The sequence below is a fragment of the Vipera berus genome, assembly GCF_964194415.1.
Source record: "Vipera berus genome assembly, chromosome: 3".
In the NCBI taxonomy this organism is placed as follows: Eukaryota; Metazoa; Chordata; class Lepidosauria; order Squamata; family Viperidae; genus Vipera; species Vipera berus.
This window is the reverse complement of record NC_138204.1, coordinates 93,482,769-93,495,277: the sequence shown is the minus strand read 5'-3', so window position 1 is coordinate 93,495,277 and position 12,509 is coordinate 93,482,769. Positions and strand designations below refer to the sequence as shown.

Genomic DNA, 12,509 nt, shown 5'->3' with positions numbered 1-12,509 from the left:
GTTTGTGCATGATTCACAAAGCCTAATAAAAGAGGATAATTTGATATTCCAGGGTACCTCCAAGTTCCCTTTGTTCAAACAACACTGGGCAAAATTGTCTCTTTGTCAACATGGATTCTGACAATGTTGTATCAACTTTAGCAATCTTGTATCAATCATTTCCAGGAAAATTTGCCATATTTATAAACACTTAAGTATTAGTCATGCCAGTTCTAAATATGCCAATCTTAAGCAGGCCAATCTCAAATACACAGTATGTTCCATTATTTATAAAGTGATGAAGATAGTTCATGCAGTCTATGGAAGGGAGGGAAGAGAAAGGGAAATGTTTGTGATGAGGGTAAAACAATTCGAAACCAAGAATCAACCATTTCCAATCATTTATTTATTCATCCCATTTAGGTGCCACCTGCCACCCAGCTACAGACTATCTCTGGGCAGTTCACAGCCCTTCCATTTTGTGGATGAGAAATGGCTGAACATACATAAAGCATGGTTAAGAACAAGTTCTACTCACCGGAGTTAATATTTTTGGAACAGGCAGAGAGAGATCAAAGTGCCTTTCATGGACATGAGGGGGTGAAGTCACATGGCTCTCCAGTTATTACCCAACTATAGCTACCAGGATACAGATGGAACCAAATACTACATTCCATTGGATTTGGTAACTGCTGTTTTGTTGGCTTCCTTTCTTACATTTCCCCCCAGTCTTTTCCTCCATGTGGATTATGAAAGTTGCAATGGAACTGAGAGTCAGTCAGATGCAGAGGTCTGATTTAGAAGGAAAGAAAATGATATGAGCCACTATCCTGCTTGATTAGAGAAGGGGGGGGGGCAAAAGCAACCTAGAAAGAGACAAAAGTTATAATCTATTCTTAAGACATGTGTATACGACCATCTTTTTAAAAAAATTATCACAAACATTTACATTTGAACATTAACCACGTGTTTAATATATTTAAATTTAAGTCTCACTTACAGATATGTTGCCAAGTAATGAAGTCCTTTAGATGACCTACCAATAATAAGAACATAAAGATGTGAGACTATTCTCAGAACAATGTTAAGAAATCAGCATGGGCATTCCATGATAAGCATTCAACATTATTTTAAATAGGTATATTTCTAAATGGATGATTTCAGCTCAAAACACATATTTCTAGATGCATTTTAATACACTCTGCAAGTACGTACTTATGTGAAATCTAATGAATAACTGTGCTAATACCCACACATTAGTCTGGAACTAGGTAACAATGAAATACATACTCTGAAACAAATTAAGAACACAGTTATAAAAAAGAACAGATACCCCCCCCCAACAGCTCCCCAACTTCAGCAGCCAAACCCAAAGTCTTCCTTACACTGGACAGCTAAAGATGCCTTCTGCTCATGCTACTTCCTTTTCTGCATTAATTCTGAGGAAAAAGTGACGTCATGCTTCTCAGCTGTCATGATACTTCCAAGCAGCGAGATTTCAACATTACTTTTTTAAAAAATTAAAAATGAAGAAGTACAGAACTCTTCAGCTTCTTCAGCATCTTCATGCTTTTTTTTTTTTAAAAAAAGTACTACCATTGCAAGTTTGGAATGATTTGGAGGCACTGGCCAATGTAATGGACAACGTCATCCATTATTTCTCTGTTGCCCTCATTATGATGAAATCAGGGGAAAAACACTGATGCAGATAAGGGGTCAGGAGCAGAATGATTGGGTTACTTCCTTGAGGATGTGATTCCACAGAATTTGTTAGCAATCTACTTGGTATCTCTGGAGATTCTCAGTCCTCCAGGTCATGGTTGTCCCAAAGGTGCTTTTTCAGGAGGCAACTGGACTTTCTTGTTTTTCTTTGAAGATGTTTCACTTCTCATCCAAGAAGCTTCTACAGCTCTGACTGGATGGTGGGGAATGGAAAGATTTATATTCCTTGCAGACAGTGGGATTATGAATGGATTTCCAGAAAACATTGCAGACCACTGGAACCGTTTGTGCTTCAGTTTGAGATGCAGACAACACAGACTCATCCCCAACAGCCTGCACCTGTCTTCAAGAGTGAAGGGATACAAGGCCGAGCTAAGATCCTGCAGCCAAGAAGGCTCCACGCATATTTGCACTACTCAGGTGACCCCGAGGACACAGGTCAACCTCCAAGTGGCCTCAAAGACTCTCTAAAAGAATGCAAATGATCAGCTGTCTGCAGGGAATATAAATCCTTCCATTCCCCACCATTCAGTCAGAGCTGAAGAAGCTTCTTGGATGCGAAGCAAAAGATCTTCAAAGAAAAACAAGAAAGTCCAATTGCTTCCTGAAAAAGCACCTTTGGGGCAATCTACTTGATACTTTTGCCAGAGTGTCTTGTAAATTCAGAAATATGCCTATATGATTAAATTGTAGCATTGGTTTTAGTTCAGCTTATCTTTGCATGTAGCATTTCTATGTTACGTTATAACTTACAGTCACAACAATAAACTGATTGTTTGCTTGTAATGATTAAGATATTTGTAACATTCTCTAAAACAGCCAGGGTCTTTATTTGCCCACGTAAGGAGAGATAACAGATGGGAAGGTGCTGATGCTTTAAAAAAAATATTATTAGCTCTGCTGGTAAAAGATGCAGCATCCAAAAAAAAAAGAGCAATATGGCTTAACAATAGGGCTGATCTGACTTCATTTTGATTATATCAACAGCATGTAAGGAGATGGATGGCACCATCTCCCTAAGGAATCTGCTCATGAGGAAAAAAAAAGCACAATCTGATGTGACATCTGTTAAGATGCCTGTATAAATTAGCATAATAGCGAGGTTTATATTCAAGAATAAGAGGAGGAAAAAGGAAGAACACATGCTGCCTTTCAAAGGATCTGTTTGTATTTAACCTGAGAGGGTTCTTCATGTCGAACATTTTGTAATCAGTCCCAGATTACTGGGTTTTTTATAAAATCCTGTGAATCATATTAAGAGGAGCATTCTGGAGCAATAAATATAATCCTGAGGTTTTAATTTGAACCATATGTAATCTGATTTCAAGCTTTGCCTGAGGTACAGTAGCATAAGGAACCCAAAGTTCATTAGTTTTCAGGAAACAAAGGTGCCAGGGTTTGTTTTTTTCCCCAAATTGGAAACACACCAGATCAATACAAAACTGAATCAAAACAGTTACTGCAATAATAAGAAAATTTAAATCCAGCAATACAGGATTAAAGTTGAATCATTCCATTGAAACTGTTATGCATGATTTTGAGGTCTGAATCTTTGAGAAGGCTGGTGTTTGGAGGGAAAACACAAGCAAATGCCAGCATGCTGAAAAGCTCAGAGCACTGGTGTTTACCAGTGTTTTGTCAGATTCGAGGTCTGTTCTTCCAATGCACAGGAGGATTTCCCCTCCCCGCATTGGGGTGGGTGGTGGGTGGGGGAGAGAAATCTCTTAGCAGATTGGGGGAATGGATCTCAACTCCAACGTCACAGGTAACCTTCCCTGCCTGGTTCCCCACTGACTAGAGAGCAGAAAAGATTACAAAATGATAATCACATGATTGTCCCATTCTTGCAAGGCACAGCTCCCCTTTTCTGCACCCATTTTTGTGCTGTGTGGTACAGCGGTGTCCCGTTTTCATGCCCCAAGGCATGGTGGCAGCCCATTTTCGCACCCCGTGGCATGGTGGCATCCTGTTTTCGCACCCCGACGTGCAGCAGCGACCCATTTTCGCACTGCATGGTGCATCGTCCTGTTTTCGCACACCGTGGCTGCAATGCTAGAGAGTGTGTGGGGTGTGTGCATGCACACATGTGTTCACTGGCCAGCCTGTCCTGTGGCCAAGTATCCAGCAGGCCACATCCCACTACAAAGCCAAGGCCCACATGTTGGGGACCCCTGTTCTAGTCCATCCTCCTGCACAACCAGGAGATCCTATACCATTCTGGACAAATGGCTGCCCAATCTCTTCTTAAAAACTTCCAGTGATAAACACCCATAACTTCTGAAGGCAAGCCATTCCACTGGTTAATTGTTCTCCCTGTCAGGAAATTTCTCCTTAGTTCTAGGTTGGTTTTCTCCTTGTATAGTTTCCATCCATTGCTTCTTGTCCTGCCTTCTGCTGCTTTGGAAAATAGGATGACCTCCTCTTCTCTGTGGCAGCCCCTCAAACATTGGAACACTTTTCTGCATGTTGCCCCTTGTCCTTCTTTTCACTAGTCTAGACATACCCAATTCCTACAAACATTCTTCATATGTTTTATCCTCCAGCACCCTAATCATGATTATTGCTCTTTTCTGCACGCTTTCCAGAGCTTCAACATATTTTTTTATATTGTGGCAACCAAAACTGGATCTCTCTCACAGTTGCTGCTATTGACCAGGTTCCACCAATTTTATACCTGTACATTTGGTTTTTGTCACCTATGTGTAAAACCTTATTTTTCTCACTGTTGAACTTCATTTTGTTAGGGTCTAGTATTCAAGTCTGTTGAGATCCTTCTGGATATTGAACCTATTTTCTGGGGGCTGGCTATTCCTTCCAGCTTGGTGTCATCTGCATATCTGATGAGCTCCCCTTCTATTCCCTGATCTAAATCATTTAAGAAGATATTGAAGAGTACTAAGCCTAAGACAGAACATTGGGGTAACCCACTGTTTACTTCCCTCCTTGTAGATGTAGTTTCATTAAGGACTACACATTGTTAATACTTTTATAAAGATATGTTCAGCTCTGATACAAATACTATAATCAAAGTTAGAACCTCATTAGAAAACTTATAGAAGGATGCATTGCAATCAGGGAGTAAAAAGAATTAATATATATTAGAAATCATCTCAATATGATGATGGCATCCAAGAAGCACAGAGGTACCGAATGGTCCTTAGAAATGTACTTAATCCACAAACCAAAGTTTAGTAGAGTATCTTGCAGACAAGGAAAGAAGCTTCTTAGAAGTTTGGATCAATTGGATCACTTCTGCTTCAGCCCTTGCTAGCTATAAGTAAGTATTTAGATATATATCTTGATTCAGGATTAGGTAGTGCCAGTTACTTATTTTGTGGGAGGGTCAAGAGGCCAAATCAATTGTAATCAAAGCAAATTTTTGACATGCTACATTGTACAAATGGTGACTTCTGGAAGGTACTGTTTATAGACTTTTAATTTACTACAGGTATTCCTCAACATATGGCTGCAAGGGAGCCTGCCTGTTATGGTCATATGTCATGAAAGATGATTTTGTGCTTCTTCTGGTGGCTGTTTTGTTATTCAGTGCTAATCCTTGAATTCAATCCATATCTAAGAGCTAGCTCTCAATGAGGTGACAGCAGATGTGACTAGCCTGAACCACGTTTTGAGGTTTACCTAATGAACTGCTCTGCCCTGCAGAACATTAGACAAGGACTTCCTCTTCACAGCTTAATATGTACGGAAGAGCATTCATTCAACTTTGCAATAGCAGCAAGCTGTAGGTCCCCATACAGCAGGTGGAGTTAATGCCACTGAATGGAGAGAGGACACATTTGTCCTTCATAGGTGTTATGTATGCAGGCACCTGCATAGCAACAGCCACCAGGGGGCGTTGGCCTGAACGGTTTTGGCGGGAAACCCAGTTTCGGCAGGAAACCTAGGGCCAACCCCATTGGCTGCCCGCTTACCTGGCCAGGTATTTAAGGAGGCCAGGTAACCCTCATCCCTCAGTACGCTACCCCCCTTCCAATAAAGAGCTGAACACGTACTCCGGCTGGCGTCTCTTCCTTGCATCGGACCCACTACACAATAATAAGCATCACCCCGACCCTCCCCCCACGCCCCCACCCCCCCATTGGACAGATCACAGTGACAGCATGGTGAGCTTTTTCTGGATACTTCCCTTTTGCAAAGGAAAAAGAGGAACAGCAGTGCAGCATATTTCAACATGGTTGCGGATCACTTCCACACAACTTTAGAGCTGCCCTTAAATAAGGAAAGCACTTCATCATCACAATTACTGCAGAAAAGAAAACCATCTTCCTTTAGGTTTTTTAAATATTGGGTGAGGTATCAGTATGTACTAAGCTGATTTTCCCTTTGACACCTTTCTCTAGGAAATGAGCATGAATCTGGTTAAAACAATATATCTCCTTTCTTATAAAAAAAAGTTATTACAGTGGTGCTGCCAGGAAAAGGTATTATTTAATTTGGTTTGTGCAGCCAATGTCAAAAATAGGTGAAGAATATTCTTCCTCTTCTCCTTTCTTGCCCTACTCTCTCTTTTTTTTTAATCTTCTCTTCGGCTCCCATTTCTCCTTTCTCTATTTTCACTCTTCTTCTCTCACTTTCAACTGAAGGAGTGTAAGGAAAAAGAAACATTGCCTTGGGATTGTCAGATCACTTGGGATTGTCAGAATCTTGTCTTGGGATTGTCAGATCACTTGCCAAATGGCCAGCAAAGTCAGGATAAAGCAGAGCATAGGATCAGATAAAGTGCAAGGCTGAAAGATGTGGTTGTTGAGCCCAGGGCACAAACAAAGGGGAAGGAGTCACTCACTGCTAGGCTATGGCAGCTACATGGGTTTAAAAGCTGGTCTTTATCTAAGGGGCAAGCAGGAAAGTCAGTGACATTTCTGGTGCCAGGAAACTGGCCATTTTAATTCATCGTTCATATAGGATACATAATGTTGAAGGAAAAGTCTTCATTAGGGTCCAGTCCAAGCCGGGAATAAACAACATGGTGACTGCTTTAGAAAGAAGGTTGTAGTTTATTGAAGAGGAGAGCCAGACAGAAAGATGGCTCTGGAAGAAAAGAGAGAGCACATGTATTAGGGCAGGGGTGTCAAACTCAATTTCATTGAGGGCCGCATCAGCATTGCGGTTGCCCTCAGGGAGCTGGGTGGGTGTGGCCAGGGTGGGCGTGGCCTACTGGGTGGGCATGGCTAGAATGCATATGGCCTACATCGTTCGCATCAAGGGTGCCTATGGGGGCCTGGGCAGGAGTGGGACAGATCTGAGGGTCTCTGGCAGAAGGAGGGTCTCTGGGCCAGGGCCAAGGCAGTGGGGGCCGTTCCCTCACTGTTTCCAGAATAGCTTCACGGGCCTCATGAAACCACTTCGTGGGCCGGATCCGGCCCCCGGGTCTTGTGTTTGACATGTCTGTATTAGGGAGTGGGTTTTTATACCTTCTTGGGCTTTTGTTTGGAGTTGTTCCTGTGTCATGAACTTTGACCTGAGTCTGAGTGTGCCTTTCTGGTATTCTGATGGTGGTGGATTAATCCTATTATGTCCTGTTTTAGAGTTTGGGTGGGGTATGTAGATTTTAAGGACCTCTGATCTCTTCAGCTTCTAGCTGGAGGGCTCCAACCTTCCTGAATGGATTATTACATCTGCATTTCTAAAAGCTGGTTTCTGCTGAGTTGTCTGGCTGGTGTGTGTGTGTGTGTGTGTGTGTGTGTGTGTGTGTGTGTGTGTCTTTGTGCCTTTTTAAAGATCTTCTCCATTATTCTTTTGGGGAAATATATTCTGCCTTTTTAATATTCCCCCAAATATTTCTTTTCTCTGGATTGTTCCTGCAATAGTAATGCCTATGCACTTCACCATTTAAGTTTGACTTCCTCCTAATACAGGAGTCTCTCGTTAACCAAGCTTTTTTTTAATCACTTCTGCAAATTGCTAATATTATTGTTTTATGAAGTGAAGTGCATAGGGTATTCTCATTTGTTTCAATGGCTGGGTTTTATCTGCAATTATCTCTGTCTTGAAAATCAGTCCAGTGTAGACAACGGAATGGATTGTTGACATTTATACGGCTGGATCTCCTCCCAAAATGGTCTCAGGGTAGAAAGATTAGTCTCCAAGAGTAAACATTAGGCTGCCAAATTTTAATTTGCAACAGGTTGTTAATTTTGAGAATGAAATATCAGACTCAGCCTGTATCTATGGGTCAATTATTTGCCTTCCTTCGAAAAGATCCTAACTGTAAAGCATGCTCTGTGCTACATTCAGTCCTCATTGACTTTCCAATGTTAATTTGCTTTGCTCAGCAGTTTAGCTGTCTTTCATATGTAAAGCATCTTTAAGTGGATCTCTGGGGAACCTTTAATAGCAATATGGATTCTTCCTTGTACTTACTTTTCGCAAAATCCTTTCATAGTGGCATTGAACAGACAGCAGTAGCCAAGGGCACCTATCCTAACAATAAACCTGGTCTATTTCTGTCATGTTTTTAAATCCCATGTGTAATTTATCCTTACCTTTCCAGTAAAACAGCTATCACATCTTTCTAATAGTATCTACAGAATGAGATTTCTCTTGGCAAATACTTCTTTCTATGCCAAGTGAATGGTGGCGGTGCCATTTTATAGTTTTAACTTTGTGATTTTTCATGGCTTTATTCATTTGTTTGACTGCGTCATGCTTCAGGAGTTCTTTGAATGCAAAATATAAATAAAATCCTAAATAAAAGGACAAATAAATATTTCTTGTTTGAAAGGAATCCTTGTTTTGAGTTAGCAATTTTCTTGTGCAGTTAAAGGCATTTCTTGTTAAAAGCTAAAGGTCTATAGGCTAAGGGTAAAACATATGACATATGTCTGGAAAACATGTTCAATCATTAGTGTGTTCTACAAGTTGAATATATGCTGTCAAAAATGAATACTGTTAATATCAAAAGTCTGAAATCATGCCGGTCTTAAGTTGCTATTTTTTGATTCATGTATAGATGCAGACACATATATACTGAATTCTTACACTTCAAATGTTACTATACATAGGATGAGAAATGAATATCAGGTATGTTCATCGCCTTGAATTATTTATAAAAATAATAAAGATGGGATAAATGTAGCTATAAATAAATAACTGTAGCACAGTTCCTATTGAAAAAAACAAACAAACGCATAGCATAGAAGAACCACATATTTAGTATTCTTAGTTCTTACAGCCAGTATGCCATGGCAAGTTGCCTGCCAGTGCCACTGTATTCTTACCCCCTATTATTAGGCACTGTCTATGTATTGACTTCACACTGTTCATAAATATGAAGATGAGCAGATAACATGCTTCCTTTGAATTAAGGTAATTTATTTGGAACTTTAAAACAATTTCACATCTAGGGGACTTTGCAGACAGAAACACACGTCCACACACAAGGACAGAGAGCTCTGTTTTGCATTCTGTACTTCCAACTTTTAGATATCCCTCCAAAATTTTGTAAAATGAATCATCAGGGTCTTGCTCATTTGAAAAAGGTGCCCCAATGATGTGTTGCAATATGTGTGAATAATAGTGTATAACTGAGGGATGCTTCAGTGAGAAGAATGGACATTCATATTTTGATATTCTGGGACGTCTATAGGTACCTGCTTCTGAAATCATAGAATACCTCGATGAATGTATGAATATGGGAAGAATTTCTTATTGTAAGTGTGAATGTGCTGGAAATAGCTGAGTGTAATGCTGAGGAGATGTGGCTGTATGTGAATAGAGTGAAACATATGATCGTTCTCATATTAATAAGACAGACCATCACTTTAATTTTTGGGTGGGAGCAGACTAAATGAAAGCAACCTTATAATGGAATACAGTTTATGTTTCTGAAAAGAGATGGAGAGATGTGATGAAGAATTGTATCACAATCAGAAATAAATGCTTAATTACGATTGAGTGCAAAGTACACTAAGATTATAGGTCTATATTGATGGAGCAGTGTGAAGAGCTGGTTGATATGTAGACATGACGTCTAAAATGTGAACATCTGGTTCTTTTTTATAGACAATTTTTTCCTAGGAGAAATTTCCTGACAGTGAGAAAAATCAACTAGTGGAACGGCTGGCCTTCAGAAGTTGTGGGTGCTCCATCACTGGAGGTTTTTAAGAAGAGATTGGACAGTCATTTGTCTGAAATGGTACAGGGTCTCCTGCATGAGTGAGAGGTTGGACTAAGAAGACCTCCAAGATCCCTTCCAACTCTGTTATTTTTTTTCTATTCTTATTCTATGTTACCCTGTCTTATAATAGTCCTGGGGTTTGTGCAGGAGGCTATTTTTTCTCTCTGTCATTTTGAGGTAACATCTATATCTCTCTCTTCCACTGCACACCCCTAGGTCTCCAATGACTTTACAGATCCTAACATGGATATGTCTAACATCATTTTCTAAATCTGCTTTTTCTGACACCCCAGCTATGGAATATATGGCATCTGTCTTGTCTTTAAGAGTTGAATTGAATGATTTATTTTACCCAGCCCTTTTAAAAGTGGTTTTTGAACTGAGTTTATTGCACATGTGCATTTATATTTGTACAGGAGTTGGTGGCATATCCACTTTTATGATAAATGAATAAGGCATCCAGAACTGCCTCGCAGCAAGATAGGCAGCAAACAAATTAATTAATTAATTAATTAATTAATTAAATAAAATGTTCCCATTAATGAAAACATGGCATTATCTTTTACAGATACTTCCACATGCATTAAATATGAAAGGCTTTGTGATGATAGAGGATCACATTTTCAGAGAGTTCCATTTTTGTTTAGCAATAGCAATAGCTCTTAGACTTATATAATGCTTTACAGTTCTCTCTAAGCGGTTTACAGAGTCAGCATACTGCTGCCAACAATCTGGCTCCTCATTTTACCAACTTCTGAAAGATGGAAGGCTGAGTCAACCTTGAGCTGGTCAGGATTGAACTCCTGGCAGTGGAATGCAGAGTTAGCCTCAATGCTGCATTCTAACTCTGTGCCACCATGACTCTTTCTATTTCATAGAATCATGTAGTACACCAAGGGTGTCAAACTCAATGTCATTGAGGCCGCATCAGCATTGCGGTTACCCTCAGGTGGCCGGGTGTGTGTGGCCAGGGTGGACACGGCCTACTGGGTGGGCGTGGCTGGAGTGCGTGTGGCCTACTGGGTGGGCATGGCCAGCTCTACATCGTTCGCGTCAAGGGTGCCTATTGGGGCCTGGGCAGGAGTGGGACAGATCTGAGGATCTCTGGCAGAAGGAGATGGGACCGGGGCATGTGCCAAGGCATGGTCCACTGGAGGAGCCTCACTGTTCCTCTCAGGCCATGCGGGGGCAGGAGGGGGCTGGATGGTGGCACAGAGGTCAACCTTGGCTCTTTTATGACTCATGGACTTCAACTCCCAAAATTCTGGGAGTTGAAGTCCATGAGTCATAAAAGAGCCGAGGTTGCCTACCCCTGCCCAAGGGGGTACCCAGTGCACCTACCTCCTACTGAAGGCTGCTGCTGCTGTGCTTGCTCTCCTTAGCCAGGTTGCTCATGATGGCTATGAGGACAAAGTCAGAGGGAGGCCCACTCCCTCTCCATGTGAGGAGACCTGGCTTTGTATCTAAAGCTTCCTTAGCAATAGGATGGGAGACCCCCCAAGATAGGCCAGGAGGAGGGGGCAAGGGGATGGTGAAAGGGCAGCAGGGAAGGACTAAGGCAGAACTTCCCTCAGAGCTTCCCTGTCCCTTCCTTCCTTCCTTCCTTCCTTCCTTCCTTCCTTCCTTCCTTCCTTCCTTCCTTCCTTCCTTCCTTCCTTCCTTCCTTCCTCCCTCCCTCCCTCCCTCCCTCCCTCCCTCCCTCCCTAAGAGTGGTGGGAAAATATTTGAGATGAGGGAGGGAGAAAAACAGGCAAGAAACGCAGCTGGGGAAGTGTCATCCTTTGTGAGGAATGAAGAAATGCACCATCGCCTGGAAGTGGCCAGCACATGGCCCTCGCCTACTTCACATATCCAGCTTGGTGGGCTCTGGAGGAGGGGATGCCATGAGCAGCATGAGAGTCAATGTTACCTGCACAGTGCTGCCCAGCCCCCAGCCTGCCCGGTTTTGGCAGGCAGCTGGATGCTCTCCTCACAGTGCCAAGAGGCTGAACCGGGTGGCATGAATCTGAAGAGAAGTGCAACGCTGCCCAGCCCCTAGCCTGCCCGAAGTAGGCAGGGCCATGTGCTGGCCACTTCCAGGTGATGGTGCATTTCTTCATTCCTCACAAAGGGTGATACCTCCCCAGCACATGCCCAGGGGGCAGGGCTGATGTGGCAGGGGCTGGTCCCTTGCTGTTTCTAGACGGCCTTGTGGAGCTAAGACTGAATGCGTTTCAACATAGATGGCCACCACAAAACTGTACATTGGCTCCTAGCTGGCCTCGGTTGGGGCCAAGGCAGCAGGGGCCATTCCCTCACTGTTTCCAGGATGGCTTCGCGGGTCATATGAAACCACTTTGCGGGCTGGATCTGGCCCCCGGGCCTTGTGTTTTTCATATCTGTAGTACACAATTAATTTTGGCCAGTGATGTTCAGGACACTGTGATATTGAGAAATTATTGAAATAATTTTTTCCCCAAATTTCTTTTAACAGTTCTCTTCTGGTGTCTTTATAGTTGATAGTTTTATGTTGTTGCAAACATAAGAATAGCAGTTGCTATTAGTCATATTTTGCAAAGTCAGCTTTGGATTTTCAATGTTTCTTTGGTTAAGAAGCAGGACATGACTTTGTTTATAATAGTTTAGTTTAAGCAGTTAAAAATTGTGTTAACTGAGTGCAATGGTGTGAGGG

At 41.9% G+C, this 12,509-nt stretch overlaps 2 long non-coding RNA genes across 2 annotated transcripts; one reads left to right on the top strand and one right to left on the bottom strand.

The window, feature by feature from the left end:
* The first annotated feature begins 397 nt into the window (after positions 1 to 397).
* On the top strand, positions 398 to 9,785 carry LOC308665815. Its single transcript, XR_014025967.1, has 3 exons — positions 398 to 664; positions 8,672 to 8,742; positions 9,724 to 9,785. It is a non-coding gene; the product is annotated as an uncharacterized lncRNA (long non-coding RNA).
* LOC308665816 lies at positions 548 to 1,377 on the bottom strand. Its single transcript, XR_014025968.1, has 3 exons — positions 1,365 to 1,377; positions 980 to 1,015; positions 548 to 771 (listed from the first exon to the last, which is right to left on the bottom strand). It is a non-coding gene; the product is annotated as an uncharacterized lncRNA (long non-coding RNA).
* Positions 9,786 to 12,509: the final 2,724 nt, after the last annotated feature.